Raw genomic sequence first — 26,157 nt, 5'->3', positions numbered from 1 at the left:
TATGCTTCTTTGTGTGATTTTGTCTGTATAACTTTGCTTTCAGCATTTGTCCTAGGGTTCTGTCTGTCTTTTTTTTTCTTTTTTAAACTATAGTTTTTAGCAGTTGTTACCATTGGTGGATTTGTTTTTTGGTTTGGTTGCTCTCTTTTTTCTTTTTTTATTCTTTTTTTAAATTACTTTTTAATTTTTTATTTTTAATAATCTTTTTATTTTTTATTTTAATAACTTTCTTTTCTCTTCTTCCTCCCTCTCTCCCTCCCTCCCTCTCTCTCTCTCTCTCTCTCTCTCTTTCTCCCCCCCTTTCCTTCCTTCCTTCCTTCCTCCCTCCCTCCCTCCCTTCCTCCCTTCCTCCCTTCCTTCCTTCCTTCCTTCCTTCCTTCCTTCCTTCCTTTCTCCCTTTTCTTCTGAGCAGTGTGGCTGACAGGGTCTTGGTGCTCCGGCCAGGTGTCAGGCATGTGCCTCTGAGGTGGGAGAGCTGAGTTCAGGACATTGGTCCACCAGAGACCTCCCGGCTCCATATAATATCAAACAGCGAATGCTCTCCCAGAGATCTCCATCTCAGCACTAAGACCCAGATCCACTCAATGACCAGCAAGCTACAGTGCTGGACACCCTATGACAAACAACTAGCAAGACAGGAACACAACCCCACCCATTAGCAGAGAGGCTGCCTCAAATCATAATAAGGTCACAGACACCCTAAAACACACTACTGGATATGGTCCTGCCCAGCAGAAAGACAAGATCCAGCCTCGTTCACCAGGACATGGGCACTAGTCCCCTCCACCAGGAAGCCTACACAACCCACTGAACCAACCTTAGCCACTTGGGGCAGACACCAAAAACAGTGGGAACTACGAACCAGCAGCCTGCGAAAAGGAGATCCCAAACACAGTATGTTAAGCAAAATGAGAAGACAGAGAAATACACAGCAGATGAAGGAGCAAGGTAAAAACCCACCAGACCAAACAAATGAAGAAGAAATAGGCAGTCTACCTGAGAAAGAATTCAGAGTAACGATAGTAAAGATGATCCAAAATCTTGGAAATAGAATGGAGAAAATACAAGAAACGTTTAACAAGGACCTAGAAGAACTAAAGAGCAAACAAACAATGATGAACAACACAATAAATGAAATTAAAAATTTTCTAGAAGGAATCAATAGCAGAATATCTGAGGCAGAAGAATGGAGAAGTGACCTGGAAGATAAAATAGTGGAAATAAATACCACAGAGCAGAATAAGGAAAAAAGAATGAAAAGAATTGAGGACAGTCTCAGAGACCTCTGGGACAATATTAAACGCACCAACATTCGAATTATAGGGGTCCCAGAAGAAGAAGAGAAAAAGAAAGGGACTGAGGAAATATTTGAAGAGATTATAGTTGAAAACTTCCCTAATATGGGAAAGGAAATAGTTAATCAAGTCCAGGAAGCACAGAGAGTCCCATACAGGATAAATCCAAGGAGAAACACGCCAAGACACACATTAATCAAACTATCAAAAATTAAATACAAAGAAAAAATATTAAAAGCAGCAACGAAAAGCAACAAATAACATACAGGGGAATCCCCATAAGGTTAACAGCTGATCTTTCAGCAGAAACTCTGCAAGCCAGAAGGGAGTGGCAGGACATATTTAAAGTGATGAAAGGGAAAAACCTACAACCAAAATTACTCTACCCAGCAAAGATCTCATTCAGAATCCACGGAGAAATTAAAATCTTTACAGAGAAGTGAAAGCTCAGAGAATTCAGCACCACCAAATCAGGTTTACAAGAAATGCTAGAGGAACTTCTCTAGGCAGGAAACACAAGAGAAGGAAAAGAACTACAATAACACACCCCAAACCATTAAGAAAATGGTAATAGGAACATACATATTGATAATTACCTTAAATGTAAATGGATTAAATGCTCCCACCAGAAGACATAGACTGGCTGAATGGATACAAAAACGAGATCCATATATATGCTGTCTACAAGAGACCCACTTCAGACCTAGTGACACATACAGACTGAAAGTGAGGGGATGGAAAAAGATATTCCCTGCAAATGGAAATCAAAAGAAAGCTGGAGTAGCACTGCTCCTATCAGACAAAATAGACTTTAAAATAAAGACTGTAACAAGAGACAAAGAAGGACACTACATAATGATCAATGGATCAATCCAAGAAGAAGCTATAACAATTGTAAATATTTATGCACCCAACACAGGAGCACCTCAATACATAAGGCAAATGCTAATAGCGATAAAAGGGGAAATCGACAGTAATGCAATTATAGGAGGGAACTTTAACACCCCACTTTCACCAATGGGCAGAGCATCCAAAATGAAAATAAATACGGCAACACAAGGTTTAAATGATACATTAAACAAGATGGACTTATTTGATATTTATAGGACATTCCATCCAAAAACAACAGAATACACTTTCTTCTCAAGTGCTCATGGAACATTCTCCAGGATGGATCGTATCTGGGCCACAAATGAAGCATTGGTAACTTTAAGAAAATTGAAATCCTATCAAGTATCTTTTCTGACCACAGTGATATGAGACTGGATATCAATTACAGGAAAAAATCTGAAAAAATACAAACACATGGAGGCTAAATAAGACACTACTAAGTAACCAAGAGATCACTGAAGAAATCAAAGTGGAAATTAAAAAATACGTGGAAACAAATAACAATGAAAAGACAACGACCCAAAACCTATGGGATGCAGCAAAAGCAGTTCTAAGAGGGAAGTTTATAGCAATATAATCCTACCAAAAGAAACAAGAAACATCTCAAATAAGCAACCTAACTTCACACCTAAAACAATTAGAGAAAGAAGAACAAAAAACCCCAAAAGTTAGCAGAAGGAATGAAATCATAAAGATCAGATCAGAAATAAATGAAAAAAGTGAAGGAAATGATAGCAAAGATCAATAAAACTAAAAGCTGGTTTTTTGAAAAGATAAACAAAATTGATAAACCATTAGCCAGACTCATCCAGAAAAAAAGGGGGAAGACTCAAATCAATAGAATTAGAAATGAAAAAGGAGAAGTTAAAACAGACGCTGCAGAAATACAGAGCATCCTAAAAGACTACTACAAGCAAATATATGTCAGTAAAGTGGACAACCTGGAAGAAGTGGACAAATTCTTAGAAAAGCACAACCTTCTGAGACTGAACCAGGAAGAAATAGAAAATATAAACAGACCAATCACAAGCACTGAAGTTGAAACTGTGATTAAAATCTTCCAACAAACAGAAGCCCACGACCAGATGGCTTCACAGGCGAATTCTATCAAACATTTAGAGAAGATCTAACACCTATCCTTCTCAAACTCTTCCAAAATATAGCAGAGGGAGGAACACTCCCAAACTCATTCTACGAGGCCACCATCAGCCTGATACCAAAACCAGACAAAGATGTCACAAAGAAAGAAAACTACAGGCCAATATCACTGATGAACATAGATGCAAAAATCCTCAACAAAATACTAGCAAACAGAATCCAACAGCACATTAAAAGGATCGTACACCATGATCAAGTGGGGTTTATCCCAGGAATGCAGGGATTCTTCAATATACCGAAATCAATCAATGTGATAAACCATATTGATAAACTGAAGGAGAAAAACCATATGATCATCCTAGTAGACGCAGAAAAACCTTTTGACAAAATTCAACACCTATTTATGATAAAAACCCTCCAGACAGTAGGCATAGAGGGAATTTACCTCAACATAATAAAGGCCATATATGACAAACCCACAGCCAACATTGTTCTCAGTCGTGAAAAACTGAAACCATTTCCTCTAAGATCAGGAACAAGACAGCGTTGCCCACTCTCAGCAGTGTTGTTCAACATAGTTTTGGAAGTTTTCGCCAGAGGAATCAGAGAAGAAATAGAAATAAGAGGAATCCGAGAAGACAAAGAAATAAGAGGAATCCAATTCGGAAAAGAAGTAAAGCTATCACTGTTTGCAAATGGCGTGATACTATACATAGAGAATCCTAAAGATGCTACCAGAAAACTACTAGAGCTAATCAATGAATTTGGTAAAGTAGCAGGATACAAAATTAATGCACAGAAATCTCTGGCATTCCTATACACTAATGATGAAAACTCTGAAAGTGAAATTAAGGAAACACTCCCATTTACCATTGCAACAAAAAGAATGAAAAACCTAGGAATAAACCTACCTAAGGAGATAAAAGACCTGTATGCAGAAAACTGTCATAAGACACTGATGAAAGAAATTAAAGATGATACAAACAGATGGAGAGATAATCCATGTTCTTGGACTGGAATAATCAACATTGTGAAAATGACTATGCCACCCAAAGCAATCTACAGATTCAGTGTAGTCCCTATCAAGCTATCAATGGTATTTTTCACAGAACTAGAACAAAAAATTTCACAATTAGTATGGAAACACAAAAGACCCCGAATAGCCAAAGCAATCTTGAGAAAGAAGAACGGAGCTGGAGGAATCAGGCTCCCGGTCTTCAGACTATACTACAAAGCTACAGTAATCAAGACAGTTTGGTACTGGCACAGAAACAGAAATATAGGTCAGTGGAACTGGAATGAAAGCCCAGAGATAAACCCATGCACATATGGTCATCTTATTGTTGATAAAGGAGTCAAGAATATACAGTGGAGAAAAGACAGCCTCTTCAATAAGTGGTGCTGGGAAAACTGGACAGCTACATGTAAAAGAGTGAAATTAGAACACTTACTAACACTATACACAAAAATAAACTCAAAATGGATTAAAGACCTAAATGTAGGGCCAGACACTGTAAAACTCTTAGAGGATAACACAGGCGGAACATTGTATGACATAAATCACAGCAAGATCCTTTTTGACCCACCTCCTAGAGAAATGGAAATAAAACCAAAAATAAACAAATGGGACCTAATGAAACTTAAAAGCTTTTGCACAGCGAAGGAAAACATAAGGAAGACGAAAAGGCAACCCTGAGAATGGGAGAAAATATTTGCAAATGAAGCACCTGACAAAGGAGTACTCTTCAAAATTTACAAGCAGCTCACGTAGCTCAATATCAAAAAAACCAAACAACCCAATCCATATATGGGCAGAAGACCTAAATAGACATTTCTCCAAAGACGATATACAGACTGCCAACAAACGCATGAAAGGATGCTCGACATCACTAATCATTAGGGAAATGCAAATCAAAACTACAATGAGGTATCACCTCACACCGGTCAGAATGGCCATCATCCAAAATCTACAAACAATAATTGCTGGAGTGTGTGGAGAAAGGGGAACCCTCCTGCACTGTTGGTGGGAATGTAATTTGATACAGCCACTATGGAGAACAGTATGGAGTTCCTTAAAAAGCTAAAAATAGAACTACCATACAACCGAGCAATCCTACTACTGGGCATATACCCTGAGAAAACCATAATTCAAAAAGAGTCATGTACCACAATGTTCATTGCAGCTCTGTTTCCAATAGCCAGGACATGGAAGCAACCTAAGTGTCCATTGACAGATGAATGGATAAAGAAGATGTGGCACATATATACAATGGAATATTACTCAACCATGAAAAGAAAGGAAATTGAGTTATTTGTAGTGAGGTGGAAATACCTAGAGTCTGTCATGCAGAGCGAAGTAAGTCAGAAAGAGGAAAACAAATACCGTATGCTAACACATATATATGGAATCTAAAAAAAAATGGTTCTGATGAACCTAGGGGCAGGACAGGAATAAAGACGCCGACATAGAGAATGGACTTGCGCACACGGGGAGTCTCAAGGGTAAGGTGGGATGAAGTGAGAGAGTGGCATGGACATATATACAGTACCAAACGTAAAATAGATAGCTAGTGGGAAGCAGCCGCATAGCACAGAGAGATCAGCTCGGTGCTTTGTGTCCACCTAGACGGGGGGGGATAGGGAGGGTGGGAGGGAGACTCAAGAGGGAGGAGGTATGGGGATATATGTATATGTATAGCTGATTCACTTTGTTATAAAGCAGAAACTAACACATCATTGTAAAGCAATTATACTCCAATAAAGATGTTAAAAAAAAAAGGAGAGAAGCTGCAGAGTGGGAGAAAATATTTGCAAAGCAAATGTCTGACAAAGGACTATCTGCAATATAGTAAAAATTCTCAAAACTTAACATTAAAAAAAGCAAACAGTCCAATTAGAAAATGGAAAAAAAAGAGAAAATGGCCAAAAGACATGAAGAAATATATCAGTGAAGAGGATATACAAATGACAAATAAGCACAGGAAAAGATGTTCAACATCATGAGCTATTGGAGAAATGCAAATTAAAGCCAAATGTGATATCACTACATACCTATCAGAGTAGGTGGATTAAACAATAGTGACCTCACTAAATGCTGCAGAGAAATGGGATCACTAATCCCTTGCTGATGGGAATGTACAGTGATACAGCCCCTCTGGAAAATAGTTTGACAGTTTCTTAAAAACACTAAATATGTAACTACCATATGGGACCCAGTAATTATACTCCTGGGCATTTATCCCAGAGAAATGAAGATTTATGTTCATACAAAGGCATGTACACAAATGTTTATAGCAGCTTCATTCCTAATAGCCCATAACTGTAAATGATACAGATGCCCTTCATTGGGTGAATGGTTAAACAAACTGGTACATCCGTATCATGAAATACTACTCAGCAGTATAAAGGAATGAACTACTGATGTACACAACAACCTGTATGGATCTCCAGAGATTTATGCTGAGTGAACAAAGACAGTCCTGAATGGTACATATTATGGGATTCCATTTATATAACTTTTTTTAAATGACAAAATTATAGACATGGACAACAGATTAGTGGTTCTCAGGGGTTGAGGGGGCAGGGGTGGGAAGGAAATGATTGGCTGTAAAAGGGTAGCATGAAGGTCCTTGTGGTGATGGCAGTGTTCTCTATGTTAACTGTGTCAAAGTCAGTAACCTGGTTTTGTTCTTTCATTATAGTTTTGTAAGATGTTACCGTTGTGGGGAACTGGGTAAAGGTTACACAGGGCCTCTGTGTATAATTTCTTACAACTGCATGTGAATCTATAATTATTTCAAAATAAAAATTTTAATTTAAAAGAAGTATTTTAGGAAAAAAATGATCTGAAAGGATCAGAGTCAGAAGAATCATAAATATTAAATAATGTAGCACTTTTGTATTTGGTGATGTTCTAAGGCCCTGGCCCAGTTTTGTTCTGAAATGGAGCCATGGAGGGATCCATGTGAGTCTCTGTACAAAGGTGTATGATTGACTTGTTTCCTCAAGTACTGCTAATTTGAGATGCTATTCAGTGTATGCCCTTTGAGTACCTTTTGCCTCTGGTTTTCTGTTATACAGAAACTGGTTTTTGCATTTCAGTTCCAAGGTCATTTCCAACCACCATTAACTTTTATCATTTTGTTGCTGCAGTGGGTCCTCACCTAAGGACCAGAGTGTCTAGACACTGACTTGTTTTCCTGAGTGATTTTTCTCTTTGCCTATGTGATAGAGATTTCTTGCTGTTCCCTGATCCCTATCCCCTTCTTCTCTATGGTAGTAGAAACTCCATTTTTGAGGTGGGCACATGGCTGCCCAGAGTAGATGTTGCACTGCTCAGATTTCATTGTAGCTCAGTGTGGTTGTGTCACCAAGTACAAGCCTTATGTTTTGATTAAGCTGTACATTAAACAGAGCTATCATTTTGCTGTAACAAACACTTAGTGAATAGGTAAAATCAAATACTTTATATAAAAGCTGTGTGTTGTGGGTGGAATTGTGTCCCCGTAGAAAGATACGTTGAGGTCCTAACCCCCAGTACCTTGGAATGTGACCTGATTTGGAAGTAGGTCTTTGCAGATGTAATGAAGTTAAGACGAGATCATACTGGAGAAGGGTGGAATCCTAATTCACCCAGGAACAATGCCATGGGACGATGAAGATTGGAGTGATGTATTTACAAGCCAAGGAACCTCCTGGGGCTGCCAGAGGTTAGAAGAGAGGCATGGAACAGATTTTTCCTCAGAACCGTTGGAAGGAGCGAACCCTGCTGATGCCTTGATTTTGGACTTCCAGCCTCCAGAACTGTAAGGCAACAAATTTCTGTTGTTTTAAGCCACCGACTTTGTGGTATTTTGTCACAGCAGCCCTAGGAAAACCAGACACTGTTGTTTCAAAACTTCTTTTTGGTGTATTTAAGAAAAGTGGGTTGGGGACTTCCCTGGCAGTCCAATGGTTAGGACTCCATGCTTTCACTGTAGAGGGCCTGGGTTCAGTCCCAGGTCGGGGAACTAAGGTCCCACGTGCCGTGTGGCACAGCCAAAAAAAAAAGATAGCGTTGGGTATGCATAGGCTTCTTAATCTGAGTCCTGATATATTTGGACTGATTGTGCCTTCTTTTTTCTGGAAAATCTCACTGTACCAAACACTGACATTCTTCATTGCTCCAAAGCCCTTCCATCTCCCTTACGTTTTTTTTTTTTTTTTTTTTTTTTTGGCCGTGCTGCTCGGCATGTAGCATCTTACCCCCATAAGGGATCAAACTGCATGTCTGCTGCAGTGGGAGCGCAGGGTCTTAACCGCTGGACTGCCAGGGAACACCCATCTTGCTTACATTTTTATTGCTGATTTGATGTGCTTGAATGTCAGCCAAAGTCTAAGGTAAATGGGTTGATGTAAGGATTGGGTGGTTTCCATGGAGACTTCTTGCAGGAGTCCTCCCTTTCTCAGTTCAACAGTTGTCAGGGAAACATCTAATTTCAGTTTGTGGGTCTGACAATTTGAGTGGCTCTTGGAAAAGGATATAGTTAAATCTTTTCAAATAAATTCAGAGCTTTTTAAGATTCCCTTCAAGTTATAGTAAGTTTTTCTGTTACTTAGGCATATTAACTAGTCCTCTGCCTGAAGTGATGAAAGTACCGATTTGTTCATATGCAGAAAATGTTGATTTTGAGCTTTGCCAGGGAGGAAAGCTGAGGTTCAGAGAAAGAAAGGCCCAGAGCCAGAGATCTGGTTGTCTGATGCCACATGATTCTAGTCCATAATCTTCAGCATGCCCTACAGTAAGAGAGATCCAAGCGGCCTGCCCTGTACAAAACTGTTCACAGGCTGCAGAGTTGGCAGGCTCAGCACTGTGTGTTTATTGCTTCTAGTTAGGTATTGTTGAATCAGTGGCTGGCATTGGTGGTGGTCAAAGGGAATGGTTGTGAGAGCATAGATTCTAGATGTAAGCAGTTCTAATAAATCGGAATCCCTATTGTGACAGCTTCCCCATGGGGCTATGTACGAAACAGTCAGGTATGGTAGATTTCAAAATTCCCCCGATACTGTACAGCTCCTTTCATCAAGAGGTGGAGCCTGTGTCTCCATCCTTAGAGTCTTGGCTGGCCTTGTGACTTGGTTTGACCATAGTATACAGTAGAAGAGACCTTGGGTAAGTTCTGAACCTAGGCCTGAAGAAGGATTTCAGCTTCAGTTCTTGCTCCTTTGGGAACTTTGCCACCATGTGAAAAAGCCCAGGCTCACCGGCTGGAGGATGAGAGGCCATGTGGAGGAGAATGGAGGCGCCCAGTCAGCCCAAGGCTAACTGCGGAAGTATAAGCGAGTCCCACCTGAGTTCAGCAGAGTCTGGCTTAGATCGGTATCATTGCTCAGCTGAGCTCAGCCCACATTGCTGATCCCCAGAACTATGAACTAAATAAATGTTGTTTTAAAGTTTTGGGGTGGTTTGTTTTGCAGCAGTAAATGATTGATACAGCCAGGTTTGGATGCTCTGGACCAATCAAGGCTTGCCTTTGACCTGTCCTCTGTAACACCCAGGATTCTTAGTAACACTGTCCCATTAGTAACAGAAATTACCTGTGGGTAATTTAGGCAGAAAGGGAGTTTATTGGCAGGATATTGGGTAGCTCAGTCTTTCTTTCGGAAAATTGGAGAAACATCTTGAAAAATGCACAGCTAAGGGGCAACAGTGCCAGAACAACAGGCTCATTACAGCACAGAATTGGTCCAGTGAGGATGCTGGAACTGTAGCTACTGAATATTGGGTGCCTCCAGCCACACCACACATTGCCTGCCCTGGGCGTCGGGCGTGAGGCTGGGCACCTTGCCGCCCCTGGGCACTGGGGTTGCTGCTGTTTCCAGAATACAATGGTCTACTATTCCTGCTGCCTCACATCACTCATTACTGATTCAAACACCTGTGTGTTGTATCTGGCCACGCTTAGGTGCTGTGCCCATACCCTGATTGAGAAGAAATCACGAAAGTGGGTATCTCACGTTTTTAGCTTATTGAGCTGGAGGCAGGTGGAAAATTTCATAAACGTTGGCAAGGGGTTCTGATGCTGGGCGGCAAAAGAAAAGTGGCAAATGTTAATCAGTTTCTGTTCTGTACTCTGGTTAGCTTAGCTGGTTACAACACAGTTAGGATGAAGTGTGCTTTGTGGTTCATTCCTTGGTTCATTTGAGAGAATATACTGAGTTCTGAGGCTGTACCCTTTACACCTGCTCCTTCTCTCACACATGTGTGTCCATGGCCATTTGGAAGGCCAGGGAATCGTGGGACCTAATTTGTATCATCTGTGGCTGCCAAGGTGCAGATAGTTTGTATCTTTCAGTTGGTAAGCCCAATTCCATTCACTGCCATAGTGTGCTACCTAAGAGGGCTGAATGGATGGTATCTTAGTGAACATAAGGGGTTGCCTATTCGCTCAGTGAATTTGGTTCACATGACATCTCTAACAGAAATTGTCGGCGGCAAGATCTTTCAGTTCAGGTGGTTTCTCATTTTCCAGAATTTCTCTAATAACCTTTCTAAACCCTGAAGTACTTATCTGAAAAACCATTCATGTAGGATTAGTTTAAATGTTAGAAATGAAACATAAAAGAGAAAAGTATACTGCCTGGAGGGTGGGTAGCGGGGGTTTGAGGAATGTTCATCCTTTTTCCTCAGACTTCTTAGATACACACACCCCAATCAGATTATGTCTTACTTAGCTCAGGCTGCTGTAACAAAATACCACAAACTGAGTGGCTTATAAGCAACAGAAATTTACTTCTCCCATTTCTAGAGGCTGGAAATCTGAGATCACGGTGCTAACATGGCTGGGTTCTGGTGATGGCCCTCTTCTGGGTTGCAGACTGCCGACTTCTGGCTGTGTCTTCACATGGTGGGGAGCAGAGAGAGGAAGCAAGCTCTCTTGTGACTCTGTAAGGTACAAATTCCATTCCTGAGGGCTCCACCTTCATGACCTCATCTCATCCTAATCACATTTCTTTTTTTTGCCGCGCGGCTTGTGGGATCTTAGTTCCTTGACCAGGGACCGAACTTGTGCCACCTGCAGTTCAAGCGTGGAGTCTTAACCACTGGACCGCCAGGGAAGTCCCCTTAATCACCTTTCAAAGGCCCCATCTCCTAATATCGTCACATTGGCGGGTGGGGTTTTAACATATGAATTTGGGGGGTTCACAGACGTTCAGTCCATAACAACAGATTAGAAACCCTTTGAGGGCAGGGACTCTTCTTTCTGCATCAATTATCTCTAAGTTGTCAAATCTTTAGGCATGACTTGTGAAAGTGGAGCGGACTTGGGAAAGAATACCTTGGGAGGAATCAGGACCTAGGTCTCAGCTCATCCATTGTGGTGGGGGCACCCGTTTAGGGGGATGGGTAGATTGTATCAGGTCAGGCAATGCAGTCTGTCTGGGCTGATGAATTAGTGTCTCCATGTGATTGAAGGGAGGACCCACCACTCCTGGGTCCTAGGGATGTCCCTCCTGGCAAGCACAGCTCATTGGCAGGAGATCTAAGAGCAGGGAAAGTTTGGGCATCAGGGAGGTGTCAGCAGGTAGCTGGGGGTGAGGTGCAGGAGAAGGACAGACAGGTGAGAGCAAGGCCAGGCCTTCAGCGATGGGTGTCTGTCATGCTAGAGAGGGAAGAGGATGGACTGTGTAGCTGGGGCATAGAAAGGGGATTTATTTGGTCATGGAAAGAGGTGGGTTTGGTCAATATAATGTAGCCACTGGGTCACAGTAGGAGCAATAGCATGATAGGCTTGGGGCTGGGTTCCAGCTAGGTGGGCTGAAGCCCCTTAAAGCCATCTGGATTTGCCATGATGATGCGGGGGACTGAGTGTGCTGGTTGTCACAAGGCCATGCTGGGTGGAGGAGAACTGTCTTGAACAGGGAGGGGCCGTCTCCAGCTTTGGTGCCCTGCAGTAGCCTGCTTTGATGGGGGTCAGCATCCTCAGAGAGGAGGTGAGTGGGGCGTTTGTTATTTTAACAGTTGGATAGGGTCTTCACTAGGAACTCGACAAAGAAACCCAATTAATGAAGTCAGGTTGCCTACCCCACCAGAAACTGCTGTGCCTGGTATAAGTTTAACTCTGCTGGAAGGTTCCAATCTGTCTGGGTTCATACTGGAGACTGAGAACTCTGGTGTGATCTGAGACTGAACTTGCACTTGTTCATTCCCTCTGAAGCATTTCAAGGATCTGTGTATAATAAACGGATGCTCCACTTACGTGAGATGTCCTGGCGTGCTCTGTTTGTCTCGCTAAGGCACTAGTTTCTTTATTCCTTTCTCTCTCATTTTTTTTGGCACTAGTTTCTTTAAAAATGAAATGTGTGTATGAGTGTGTGTGCGCGCGCGCGTGTGCGCACAAGTATGTATAAAATAAAAGATATAAAATATAGAATGGAGCGAAATCAACAAACTTATAAAAATACCAAATAACCTCAACCTGTAAGTTTATTTATGAAAAGCACTAAAAATGTCAGTAAACAAATTGAAAAGCGAACCCTTTGGCTGCCGAGGTAAGTCTGAGTTGCCAGAGCCAGTAAAAGCTTTGTATGATCCTGGCAGCATGTGTGTTCACCTGAGGTTTTGCCGCCTCCAGCAGTATGAAATACTGTGATGTGCAGAGGCTAGAAACCTGGGCCACAATCCCCAGAGTTTCTTTTGTAATCTGACCTGTAATTTGCATTTTAATTCAGTTCTAGTGTTAAGACTGCTTTTTTGTGTGTGTATGTTTCCTTCATCTCATCAATTCCTGGTGTTTAAGAGAGTGCCTGGCGCACAGTCGGCCGTCAGTGAACATTAGTTCTTACTGGGGATTCTACTGTTCTCCTCCCCTAACCGTTCTCCTCCATCACAGTGACTCTCTTCTTGTGGTGGCGGGGGTGTTTCCTTTGTACCTCGGTGGTTCACCGCTGGTGCGCTCTTCCCCTCTCCTGCGCCTTGAGCTGTTAGATCCCGGTTTCTCCCTGGGCAGGTGCCAGCCCCGAGGAACTCCTGACCCTGATGAGGGTGCCCGCATGTGTGCAGCTGGCTTGGGCAGCTTCCAGAGCTGTGGCACTGGCTTGCCGAAGAAGGCCTAGATAACAAAAGTCATAATGAGAAATCATTGTTATCAAATCTCTTCACTACCTATAATCCTTCCTCATTCCAAAAGACGATCTAGGTACATGATGAAAAAAATCTGTAGAATCACTCTGTCAAACCTATATATGCCAGTCCACTGTGCAAAAACCAAAGAAGCTAGCCTGAGTGTTGAACTTCTTTGAATTCTTGTCTTTAAGAGCCGTATTAATATCATATTCGACCCCTTAGCATATTTTTGTCATTTTTTTTTTTTTTTTTTGCGGTACGCGAGCCTCTCACTGTTGTGGCCTCTCCCATTGCGGAGCACAGGCTCCGGACGCGCAGGCTCAGCGGCCATGGCTCACGGGCCCAGCCGCTCCGCGGCACGTGGGATCTTCCCAGACCGGGGCACGAACCCGCGTCCCCTGCATCGGCAGGCGGACTGTCAACCACTGCGCCACCAGGGAAGCCCCATATTTTTTTCTTTTAATACAAAAATGTTCCTTCTCCCTCCCCTGTCTCCCCGCGCCCCCAGACAAACCAAACCAAACCAAACCAAAACAAAACAGAGTACATTCAAAGCCCTGGAAGATATGTTGTACAGTTGGCCCTTGAACAACATGGAGATTAGGGGCGCTTATCCTCCGAAGTCGAAAATCCACATGTAACTTGGAGTATGCCCTCCATGTATGTGGTTCCTCCACATCTGTGGATTCAACCAGCTGCAGCTCGTGTAGTATTTACTATTGAAAAAAAAATCCACGTTATAAGTGGACCTGTGCAGTTCAAACCTGTGTTCAAGGGTCAACTGTGTTTCTCTTTGCCTTTGCTTTCTTGACATTTGGTGATTACAAAATGATTTACCTGAGCTCACATCAGGTTCTTGCTATCCTTTAAAACTCAAAAACTTTTTTGGGGAATAGGTTGATATATTCACCTATAAGTCACAATTCAGAGGTACAAAGCAACATGCATAGGGGTTCTATTAGTGAGTGAAGAGTTAAGTCAAAGTAGGCATATTTAATTCATTCCGTAAGCCTTCCTAATGAGAAATCAGTGGGATGTGTGCTGTGGGGAATGCAAGGATGGTTTTTAAAAAGAAATCCAGGACTTGCCCTCAAGAGACTTATAGCCTTGTTTTAGGGGGATGTAGCAGGTATCCTCAGAACCATAATACAAGTAAGTGCCAGAGGGAGAGGTTCAAACCATAGTTTTAGCTTTCACCCGTACAATTCCTTTTTTTAGAATTTTTGGATCTAGAGAAAGCTTTGTGTTCTATATAGTCTGACTGCTTCATTCCAGTAGATGACATGGAAGACCGAGGGAGGTCAGGTGCCTTCTTCATGGTCACCCAGCTAGATAGAGCTACCTTTGACAAAGATGACTAGTTTTTATAAAGCAAGCTGCTATTAAAAAATACCTTGAGAGGGCTTCCCTGGTGGTGCAGTGGTTGAGAGTCCGCCTGCCGATGCAGGGGACACGGGTTCGTGTCCCGGTCCGGGAAGATCCCACATGCTGCGGAGCAGCTAGGCCCGTGAGCCATGGCCACTGTGGCTGCACGTCCGGAGCCTGTGCTCCGCAACGGGAGCGGCCACAACAGTGAGAGGCCCGCGTACCGCAAAAAAACCCACAAAAAACCTTGAGACAAATGACAATGAAAACACAACTGTACAAAATCTATGGGATGCAGCAAAAGCAGTCCTAAGAGGGAACTTCATAGCGACACAGACCTTCCTCAGAGAGACAAGAAAAATCTCAAATAAACAACCTAACCTACCACCTAAAAGAATTAGAAAAAGAACAACAAACAAAACCTGAAGTCAGAAGGAGGGAAATAATAAGGATCAGAGAAGAAATAAATAAAATAGAGATCAAAAAAATGATAAAGCAAGCTGCTGCCTTGTCCTATGTTGACAACTTAGAGGAAACAGCACTTTGTGTGTGTGAAATCTGGGCTTGGTGAGGGAGGACTTTTGCAGCTTTCTCCAGGTGGGCACTTTGTTTTGAAATCGCCCTTCGAGCAGGTGACAGGTGAATGGTTTTGGGGTATGTCTATACTAGTTCTTGCTGACGTGGGTTTAGTCTCTTTTTAAAAAAAATTATTAATTTATTTTAATTTATTTTATTTTTGGCTGCGTTGGGTGTTCATTGCTGTATGCAGGCTTTCTCTAGTTGAGGCAAGCAGGGGCTAATCTTCGTTGCTGTGCGTGGGCTTCTCATTGCGGTGGCTTCTCTTGTTGCGGAGCACGGGCTCTAGGTGCCCTGTCTCAGTACTTGCAGCTCACGGGCTCAAGAGCGCAGGCTGAGTAGTTGTGGCACATGGGCTTAGTTGCTTTGCAGCATGTGGGATCTTCCTGGACCAGGGCTCAAACCTGTGTCCGCTGCATTGGCAGGTGGATTCTTAACCACTGTACCACCAGGGAAGTCCAGGCTTTGTCTCTTTCTCTTTACAACTTTTCTGAATTCATTTTTAAAAATAGATCATACATTCACATGATTCAAAATTCAAAAGGTACAAAATGAAATACAGTAAACTCTTCCCTACCCCTGTACCCTAGCCAACCTATTCCCTTCCCTGGAAGCAGCTGCAGCCAAGCTTGTTAGCTTCAATTTCCAGAGATAGTATATGAATATATAAGTCAATGCATCTAGATTCAACCCCTTTAAAAAAAAATACCTGCCATGCCCTATTGTGCATCTTGCTTTTTTCTTTTCAGCAGTTTAACCTAACGATCTTTCCATATGAGTGCACAAAGAGCTTCCTCATTCTTTTTTATTTGGTGGCTTTTGTGGCAAACAACTGAATCCACTCCAGATGGTTAAGTCAAAAAGGTATTAGGATTTTTAGGTAACTCATGGAATCGTTTGGAGGTCTGGAAGAAGAGGGCGCATCTAACTTTCCAGAAACAATGGCCAAGCCGTGCGTAGTTCTAGTATTCGGTGGGAGCCACCCATGCTCCTGCCTGTACTGAGCAGCAGGTAGCAGGGATTTGACTGGACTGCAGTTGCTTCCACCGTCATCCTGAGCCAGGAAGGCAGCTTCCCCTGCAAAAGTAGAAGCTCTGAGCAGAGTCTCTTGTCTTACACTTCTTACTTCTCAAGCAAAGTCTTGTGTGGATATTCCCATCAATGGAGACCTGGTCACATGTTTGCAGTTTAGCTGCAAAGGAGCCTAGGAATTGGATTCTCAGCTTTCAAGCTGGGATGTGAGATTTGTAATATGAGAAATTTCTCAGTAGAGAAAGGCTTTTTAAGAGATGATGGGCAATCACAGATATGACAGATCTCTACCAGAGCTGCCTAGAATGCTGTTGTGTGAATGAACCACGATTGATTAATATTTTAGATGATGGACCTCTAGGTGTTTTCAAATCTGTATCTTAGATGATACATATTGAATGAACTTGTACGTATGTCATTTTGCTTGTATAAAGTGGAATGTAAATTCCTAGGGGTAGAATCGCTAGGTCCAAAGTTTGATTATAATTATTATTTTTTATTGTAATTTTTATGGATGTTGCCAAACGGTCTCTATACTGTTCTGTGCTTCCATTGGCAGTGTGTAAGTTCCTAGTTTTTTGCCCAGAGTCTTTTCCCTGTTCAGATTCCATGTGAGCCAGAGTGGCAGGTTGGGTCTTCCCTACTACTGGGGTGAGTTTTGGCCTTGGGCCACAAATGTTGACAAGCTGGATCTGGGGTCATAACCTCTGCCATTCATTCATTCATTCATCTATCAATTAATTATCTTGGCTGGATTCGGTCTGCAATTTAGTATAGGCTCTCTGGTCCTAAATTAAATGGCATCTTGGGGGATCTGAAAGATAATGGAGCTTCCAAAATTGATTTGCAACTTGGGAGTAGCTTACATGTTGGGAGATCTTGGATCATTATGTGTTGACAGATGCATAGGGATGTTTTCAAAGAATGGTTATGAAGATTTATAACACCTTCTTCTTTTAAAACTAAAAAGCAAATAAGTGAAATAAGACAGATGAAGACAAATACTGCATGGTATCATTTATATATGGAATCTAAAAAAAGAAAAAAATACGTTGAGCTTATAGAAACAGAATGGAATGGTGGTTGCCAGGGGTTGTGGGGTACAGGAAATAGGGAGAGTCACTGGTGAAAGGGTACAAACTTTCAGCTCTAAGATGAATAAGATACGAGATTCTGCTGTATAACATGGTGATTGTAGTTGATAGTGGTATTGTGTAAGTGAAATTTGTTTAGAGAGTAGAACTTAAGTGTTCTTACACACACAAAAAAGGTAAATATGAGAGGTGATGAATGTGTCAATTAACTCGATGGTAGGAATCCTTTCACAGTCTATACGTACATTAAGTCATCACACTGTACACTTTACATATGTGGCAATTTTATTTGTCAATTATGCTACCTCAATAAGGCTGAGAGAAGCAAAATATCATTTTTAGCATGTGAATTATTGCATAGATTTTGCTCATATCTGAAATATGGCTCTAGTTGGTTGTTGTGGAAGTTTACAGTAATGTAGGAAGCCTTAGTGCAAAAGCTCCTGAAAAATTTAAACAAATGTATATAAATGGGTGGAAAATGGGTGGGGATACATGTGTGTTCTTTTCTTCTACTGGAAATGTTCACTCTTTAAGTTGGAATTTACTTAGTGTGGCTGATTAGTTTAGGAAAACACCTTTCTGCCCGGCTTTGAGCGTATCTGCAGGATGTCATGCCTCTGGGAGGCAGTGTCTTATCAGGGCTTGCTAACCCTTTCTGTAAAGGGCCCGGTAGTAAATATTAGGCTTTGCGGGACAAGAGGCAAAATTGAGGATATTGTATAGGTACTTATATGACAAGAGAGAAAGCAAACTTCCACAAAGTTTTTATTGACAAAATTCAAAATATGATAATTGAGTACAAGTGTTTTTTTGCGGGGGTGGGGGATTAATACAGATCTACTAGTAAGAAGCATGGAATTCTTGTTTTGGGGATAACATTTTACCTCATAGAATTCAAAGTTAGTGTTCCCTATCATCAAATTGACTGCAAATGTTCATCTGTAAAAACCATTCTCAGCACATACAAGACCAGGCAGTGGGCCAGATTTGGCTTGTGAACATCAGTTTTCCAACCCCTGATGTAATGGAAAAACCTTTACATTTGGACCCAGGCCCATGTAGGTCTGAGTACTGGCTCTGAACCTGTGACCTTGAACATCTCACTGAACTTTCTGAGTTGTGGCATTTATTTGTGCATAAACTGGAGGTAAGGATAGCCACCTCATGGAATAAATATCATCCCCATGTTTGTTACGATTTTTGTGTTAAGATTCCAGTTCTGTAGATGCTGATGTAATTTAGCTAGACGTACTTGCAATTAGTATTGGGCAGAGTCAAAAGCTGATTTGTCAGGGGATAGAATTTTCAAATGGTCTCAATGTACTATGTGAAAATATGTTTTTGCAGTGGAGAGATCTAGCAGTCACCCTCTTAACCAAATGGCCAAGCTTGGCAATTAGTGGTGGGATGTTCTGAAAGTATGTACCCCTCACTGTTGTGTACCTCTTACTGTATCACAGTACCACCTGTGTGGTGTTCTTGCCAGAAATGTTTGACTTGAATGCTATCCCAAGGAAACAGAAATCCAAAATGTGGAACATTCTGCAGGACAACTGGCCTGAACTCTTGAAAGGATTCAGTGTCAGTGAAGAACGGAGGTGGGATTGTTTTAGATTAGGGAAAGACAGAGGAGACATAAGATAAAAATGTAATGCACAAACATTGATTAAATCCTGGATGGGAGAGGGGAAATTCAGTTCTATAGGCCATTTTTAAGACGATTGAGGACATGAGAGTATGGACCATATGTTGTGTGATAATATTAATGTTGACTCCCTCAGATGTGGTGATGATGGGGGGATAGTGTAGGAGAATAGTCCTGTTTTGGTAGGTGAATAGTAAACTATTTAGAGGTGGGGGAGGGAGGAAAAAGAGGCAGGGAGGAAAAGGGAGTTGGAGGAGGATGAGAGAGAGAGAAAAGAGTAAGTCGTTTCGTTCAGCACGGCTTACTTCCTGTCTTGGCACTGAGTGTGGTACTTTCAGTGGGGAGGTGCCCAGGATACTTTAATAAGTACTTTCAGGTATTAGTGGGCTTCCGTGTCTGAAATCACACGTGAGCCCTGAATGTCTGTTTTCTCTTTAATGGGGTGGGGCTTTGGCTTAGGCATGTGCTGGGGCGCCTCATGTTGGGTGATCAGATCTGGGGGTTCGTATTTTCTCGGGTGGCTCACCCAGGTCCCTCTGGACTGAAAGTCCCTCTTGATATTTAGAACGTTTACATGAGTGGGAAAGGAAAACCCAGGACAGTGGACCTCACTCTTCAGCTCTTTCCCGAGAGGCTGAGGTACAACTTTTACACGTGTACTTCAAATCCTCTTTATTTCTGTTTTCGAGGGGGCCTGTATGGAGGCTGGCGTCTCCTGGGGGTATGCTAAGCAAAGGAGGCTGGAGGCAGAAGGCCGTGATGCATCTTTAGCACACTGAGTGGCTGGAGAACCACTGAGGTGTTCTAGATGGCGAGGCCAAGGGCCAGGGGTAGAGGCCGAGGGCCGGGGTAGAGGCCCAGGGCCAAGGGTAGGGGCCGAGGGCCAGGGGAAGGGGCCGAGGGCCAGGGGTAGGGGGCCGAGGGCCAGGGGTAGGGGCCGAGGGCCAGGGCAAGGGTCTGCGGGCCAGGGGTAGGGGCCGAGGGCCAGGGGAAGGGGCCGAGGGCCAGGGGTGGGGGCCAAGGGCCAGGGCAAGGGTCTGCGGGCCAGGGGTAGGGGCCGAGGGCCAGGGGAAGGGGCCGAGGGCCAGGGGAAGGGGCGGAGGGCCAGGGGTAGGGGTCAAGGGCCAGGGGAAGGGGCTGAAGGTCAAGGGAAGGGGCGGAGGGCCAGGGGAAGGGGCCAAGGGTCAGGGGAAGGGGCTGAGGGTCAGGGGAAGGGGCTGAGGGCCAGGGCAGAGCATGGTGTAGTCTGATCCTCATTCTCTGACCCTGCCTGGTCCCTCCTAGCTGACTGAGCAGGGAGGGGACAGAGCAGCTAATACGCTGTTATATTCCTGCAGGAGCTCTTCAGCCTCTATGGTGTGAGATGACTAAAGCCCATTTAGCAGTCACTTGTAAAAGTAATTACAAGATGAGAGAAAGAAGAGCATTCTGGGACTATGGGCTGTGAAAGCCAATTAATTCAACAAACATTCGTTGAGCAACCGACTATGTAGTAAGCATCGTAAAGTATTAGTCCTGGGGGATACAAATGATAAAGATATACTCTTGCCTTGTGCTGGGCACTTGAGGGGTATGGGAAAGAGATGCGGTACAGGGGAGACAATGACCAGAATAGTGATTTTGCTCTATTAAAAGGCTAGTGATGTGACAGAAAAGTAGTGAAAAGGACTATGGGAATACAGAATGGAATTGACTGTGGTTTCAAAGATAAGGTTGGTCTTGAGGTGATTTGAAGAAAGAGTCTGGTGGGTAAAGATGTGGGGAAGGGGGACTTTCCTGGTGGTCCAGTGGGTAAGACTCTGCACTCCCAATGGAGGGGGCCTGGGTTTGATCCTTGGTCGGGGAACTAGATCCCACATGCATGCTGCAACTAAGAGTCTGCATGCTGCAACTAAGAAGTCCGCATGCCACAACTCAGAAGTCCACATGCCGCAACGAACATCACATGTGCCGCAACTAAGACCCAGCGCAGCCGGAAGGAAGGAAGAAAGGGAGGGAGGAAAGAAAAGAAAGGAAAGAAACATTTAAAAACAAACAAACAAAAAAGAAGTGGGGAGACATCCAGCTTCCAGGTGAGAGACATGCCAGGTGCTGAGAGGCCTGCATGGCTGTCCTGTGTTGAGAGGCCGGTTGGCATCTGGAGTGGCTGAAGCCTTGGATGCAGGAAGGGGAGGAGACAAGCTTGTTGGCAAGGTAGTTTGGGCCAGACGAGAGGGCTCAAAACCATGCTCAGGGCTCTGGGTTTTACAAGAAAGGGCACGAGGAGCCCCGGAAGCCTGCTTGAGTTGGGGGGGCGGTCTTGTTTTAATAAGATATCTTGGAGGGAATGTGGAGTATGGTGTGTGAGGTCTCAGGAGTCTGGGGGCCGGACTTGAAGGAGTAGGTTTGTGAGCAGAGACTATGAACTTGGGGAGCTGTGGTGGAGGGAGAATAGAAAATAGGGGTCCACTAATGTTCTTGGAGAATTCTTCCAACCCCTCACGCCACGACGTTGAATTTTTAAATCTCTCTGAGGAAGTCTTTAAAAATACTTGAAGGAGGAAGCTTATTCAAACCTTTGAACAGTTTTGAAAATTTATTACATTTCAGCTCGGAAGGAAAGTATTATTTCAGGCAAACTGGAACGGGTGTGGACTGATTACTCAGCACAGCCACTTAATCTTTCAGAATTAGGTAGGAGGGAAGCTATTTTAGTGGCCTTCCATCTTCTTCCAGAACTTGGTCCAGGTTCCTCCCAAATGGTCAGTGAATTTTTCTGATGCGTGTCCAGCACCCCGACAGTTGAGCGTACATCTGTAGGCTGTGAGGAAGTTGATTTCATCCATTCCTTTTTTTTTTTCATCCCATCTCTTGCCTTCCACCTGAGAAAACAAACATGAGTCCATAGGTTCTTGTTATGTGTTAGAACTTTGCACAATGTGTAACCTAAGATGGGTCCAGCTGAGAGGGTTGCAGGTTTGGAGTTTAGACTAAAGAAGAGGAGTGGAGTCTTCATTTTTTCTTTATTTTGAGAAAATCTTGGCAACTGGGACTGTTTGAAGGAGCAGTTACATAAAATATCTCCTGCTAGTTGAGTATCTGGGATAAAGCACCACAATTTTTTCTTTAGATTGCATTAAAACGTTTCTACCCACAATTTAGAACTTTTCCACGGAGAATTTAGATTTAGAACATTTTGAACCTCAATAAAGAAAAAAAACTTACAGAATTAACCTGCAGTTTGGACTGAGAAGTCTCAAGCTTACGAGATTCCATATGTAAGTTCCAAAGGCCTATAATTTATCATCCTTGCGGCTTGACTATTTCAGAAAGTTCTTGGCATGTCTCATGGAGGTTTGGTGTACAAAGAGCAAGAAGAGTGGCCTATGGGCTTACCTCACTTATGTGTGTATATTCTACATTGGCTACAAAGCAGTGATTCTACTGGTATATGGGAGCAAAGGACAGATTCCAAGGTAAATGAGGCGGTTTACTAATGCCAGATTTGGGTGTTAGTCTTGAAGTACCACAGTGAATATTTTAGCAGCAATTTCAGTTACCTTTAGTTAAGAGCTTTTCTAGTTCTGTGTGATAGTTGTGCTAAAGGAAGGTTACCTTGATAATAAATTAACACTGACTGAAATATAGTTGTTAAGTTGTTCACGTGGCAAGGATTACAGTTTCTTAATATTAGGAATTACTCTGCAAGACACCTATATTGATGATGTTAGTTTTTTTCCATGTATAGGCAATCCTGTATCCGAAGATGTGTAATTTATTTATTCACAGTAAGGAATGTATTATAAAACACAATTACTTGAGCTTCCCTGGTGGCACAGTGGTTAAGAATCCGCCTGCCAATGCAGGGGACATGGGTTCGAGCCCTGGCCCGGGAAGATCCCACATGCCACGGAGCAACTAAGCCTGTGTGCCACAACTACTGAGCCTGCGCTCTAGAGCCCGCAGGCCACAACTACTGAAGCCTGCACACCTAGAGCCTGTGCTGCGCAACAAGAGAAGCGATGACAGTGAGAACCCCGCGCACTGCAACGAAGAGTAGCCTCCGCTCGCGGCTACTAGAGAAAGCCCGCACACAGCAACGAAGACCCAATGCAGCCAGAAAAACAAACAAACAAACAAACAAACAACTCAGTTACTTTTTATTTGTGAGGGTTGCTTCATTCACTTGATGGAGAATTTTTTGGACTGTATACTGTATGCCTATCCTTGCGCTAGGAGATAAATAGAAATTAACCATTGCCCTTGGAGAGAAGACATTTTAATGGGAGGCAGAGATAAACAGATAATTATAATATTTGATAAGTGCTGAAATAGACATTAAAAAGCTTGAATATGGAGAATTTCTAAATGTATACAAACATACACAGTAGGAGGATGAGCCCTCACAAACCCGTCACCCAACTTCAGGCATTTTCAACTCTCAGTAATGCTTGTTTCACCCATACTCTCCAGTTACTCCCTTTCCTCCTTTTATTTTGGAGCAAATCCAAGACAATAAGGTATCATGTGATAGACATTTATAGACATTTGAATAGTCAGAGAGTACACTGGGAAAAGAGACTATACCTGGTGAGTTGAGAAGGAGCTACAGAGCAGTAACATTTGAGTTTAATCTAGTGGGGAGTGAGGATGTTCTAGGTCGAGGTGAATGGAATGGAACCCAACAATTATTGAACACCGTTAAGCATCATAGCAGGTTCATTTAGTACATTATTTAATTTTTTCCCTCATAGTCTTATGGGAGAGACAATATCTCTATTTTATCAATATATACGAGGAAACTAGATTTCAGCCTGACCAACCTTGACTTCAAGGCTGTTTAGTTTCCCATCTTCTGCACCGTGTACCTTAGGCACAGAAATGTAGAAGATCAGGATGTGCTTGGGAAAGCAGGAGAAGCTGAATGCAGCTACAGAATTGTGTGCATGTGTGTGTCCAGAGATGAAACTAGAGAAGCTGCTCAGGGCCAGGTTGTGAAGGAAGTTTAATGCTGCACTAAGAAGATAGGATTTTGTCCTGAGGTGGTGGGGATCCAGGCTGAGATGCCTTTAAGCATGAGAACAGTACTGTTAGCTTTTAAAAGGCAGATACGCAGGCACTATGGAGGATGAACTGGAGTTGGAAGATGAGCTGAGGAGAGACTGGTTCGAGAAAATTATTTGTTCAACCACTATTTATTAAGCATAATCAACGTGGCAGGGAAAGGAACTGGTGAGCAAGACACACATCTCCCTATTTCATGGAGCTTAGCCTAGTAGAGAATCAGTTACGTGCAAATGGCCTATTGTGATGTGATTTTATAATAAGAAATATATATTTGGTCTTCAACCCAGTTCCTGGCACAGAGCTTCAAAAACCCTTGGGATTTCCTGTGATAAGAGCAATAAAAGTGTCTTTTATGTTAACGAGGTGACTTTTGGAAAAGTCCCTAGGTAACAAGGTTGGAAGCTGCTTCCAGGGAACCAGATGGCTAGAGGGTTGGAACTTTCAGTACTCCCCCGCAATCCCCACCGAAACTGGAAACCATACAGATGTCCAGTGGCAGGGGATAAATAATACTGAGTGACAACAAAAATGAGTGAACCACAGTTTCACTCAACAACTTGGAAGAATGTCACAAACAAGTTTAGAAACAAGCAAGACTAATCTGTAGTATTAGAAGTTAGGAAAATGACGGGTGGGTAGTGACTGAAAGGAGCTTCGAAGGGGGGCTTCTAGAGGCTTGTAAGTTTGGATTTCTTTCATTTTTTTAAAAAAATTATTTATTTGGCTGCGCCGGGTCCTAGCTGGGGCATGCGGGATCTTCGTTGAGGCACGTGAGATCTAGTTCCCTGACCTGGGATTAAACCCAGGCCCGCTGCAATGGGAGCGTGGAGTCTTAACCACTGGACCACCAGCGAAGTCCCTGTTTCTTGATCTGGGTGCTCGTTATGTAGTTGTATTCAATTTGTGAAAACGCATCTAACTACATACTATACACTTATTTGTATGCTTTTCTGTTTGTATATTATGCTTTTCTATAGGAATATACTTCAATAAAAAGCTAAATATATAAATTATTGGAAAAAAGTTTAAGTTTCAAGAGCAACATTTCTTCTAGAAACAAATTCTGATAATAAGTATTGATGCCTCCTTGTACACCTGAGGAAAACTGACACACTATTATATGAAAGTCACACTTTAAAAGAGAAACCTGTCCCTGTACAGTAATTTGTGTGAATTCTATTAAAAAATAAAATATGTCACGATGGCCAGGTGAGATATTAGGAAGGATTAAGGCAAGGCAAAGGAGAAGATAGCCTTGATTTGGCAGATGGTTCTGTGATAGATGTGAATGTGGTTAGCATCGAAGATAAGTTTCTGATTTGGGATATGGAATTGTTGATGCCAGCAACTGAGACGAGGGCTGCTGGAAGATCTGTAGGTTCAAGGATATGTGGGGAAGGGCAAATGAGTAGGGCTTATTTAATTTATGTTATGTCTGAGATGGCTTAGGGTATCCACGTAGAGTTGTCCAGTAGGGTTTTGGAAAAGTGCATGAAGTATCTGAGTTGTTAGGTTTGGAGAGAGTGGTTTGGTGATCATTAGCATTTGGATTGTCACCCATGCCTGGGCCACACCACTGACCAATTAAAGCAGAATCTTTGGGGGTGGAGGCTAGGTCTCTATTTTTCAAAAGCTCCTCGGGTTATTCTAATATGCAGCTAGAATGGGAACAAAATAAACAAGTAGACCAAAAAATTAGACAATGGCATGTTTATTGAATGGACACTGTTGTGGGCACTACTACTTTAGCCTTCATGAGGTAAGTACCTGTTTACACTTAAGGGGAGACTGAGGCACGAGAGATAAGTAACTTGCCTTAGGTTATACAGGTAGCCGGTTGGTGCTAGGGCCAGGATTCACACCTAAGTCATTTACTCCAAGAACTGTTCTCTTTACCATAACACCCTATTGCTTCTCCACTCAAGAATGAATCCGGGAGGGTTGAGACTTTGGAATGACAGTGTGAGAAACTCAGCAGATCCTCTTTCCAGTGAAAGAGCCTCTTAA

General features: G+C 42.7%; 1 protein-coding gene across 7 annotated transcripts in view; it reads left to right on the top strand.

Annotated features, from left to right (window-relative positions):
• The window catches only part of REPS2 (RALBP1 associated Eps domain containing 2), a 233,760-nt gene that overhangs the window by 38,657 nt on the left and 168,946 nt on the right, over nucleotides 1-26,157 (top strand). The gene's annotated exons all lie outside the window — the stretch shown is intronic.

This window comes from Aethalodelphis obliquidens, unplaced genomic scaffold, assembly GCF_003676395.1.
Source record: "Aethalodelphis obliquidens isolate GAN/ISIS:26980383/991018 unplaced genomic scaffold, ASM367639v1 scaffold94, whole genome shotgun sequence".
Classification (NCBI taxonomy): domain Eukaryota; kingdom Metazoa; phylum Chordata; class Mammalia; order Artiodactyla; family Delphinidae; genus Aethalodelphis; species Aethalodelphis obliquidens.
Note: the sequence above shows the minus strand (reverse complement) of the source record. Positions and strands in the feature narration are given on the sequence as shown.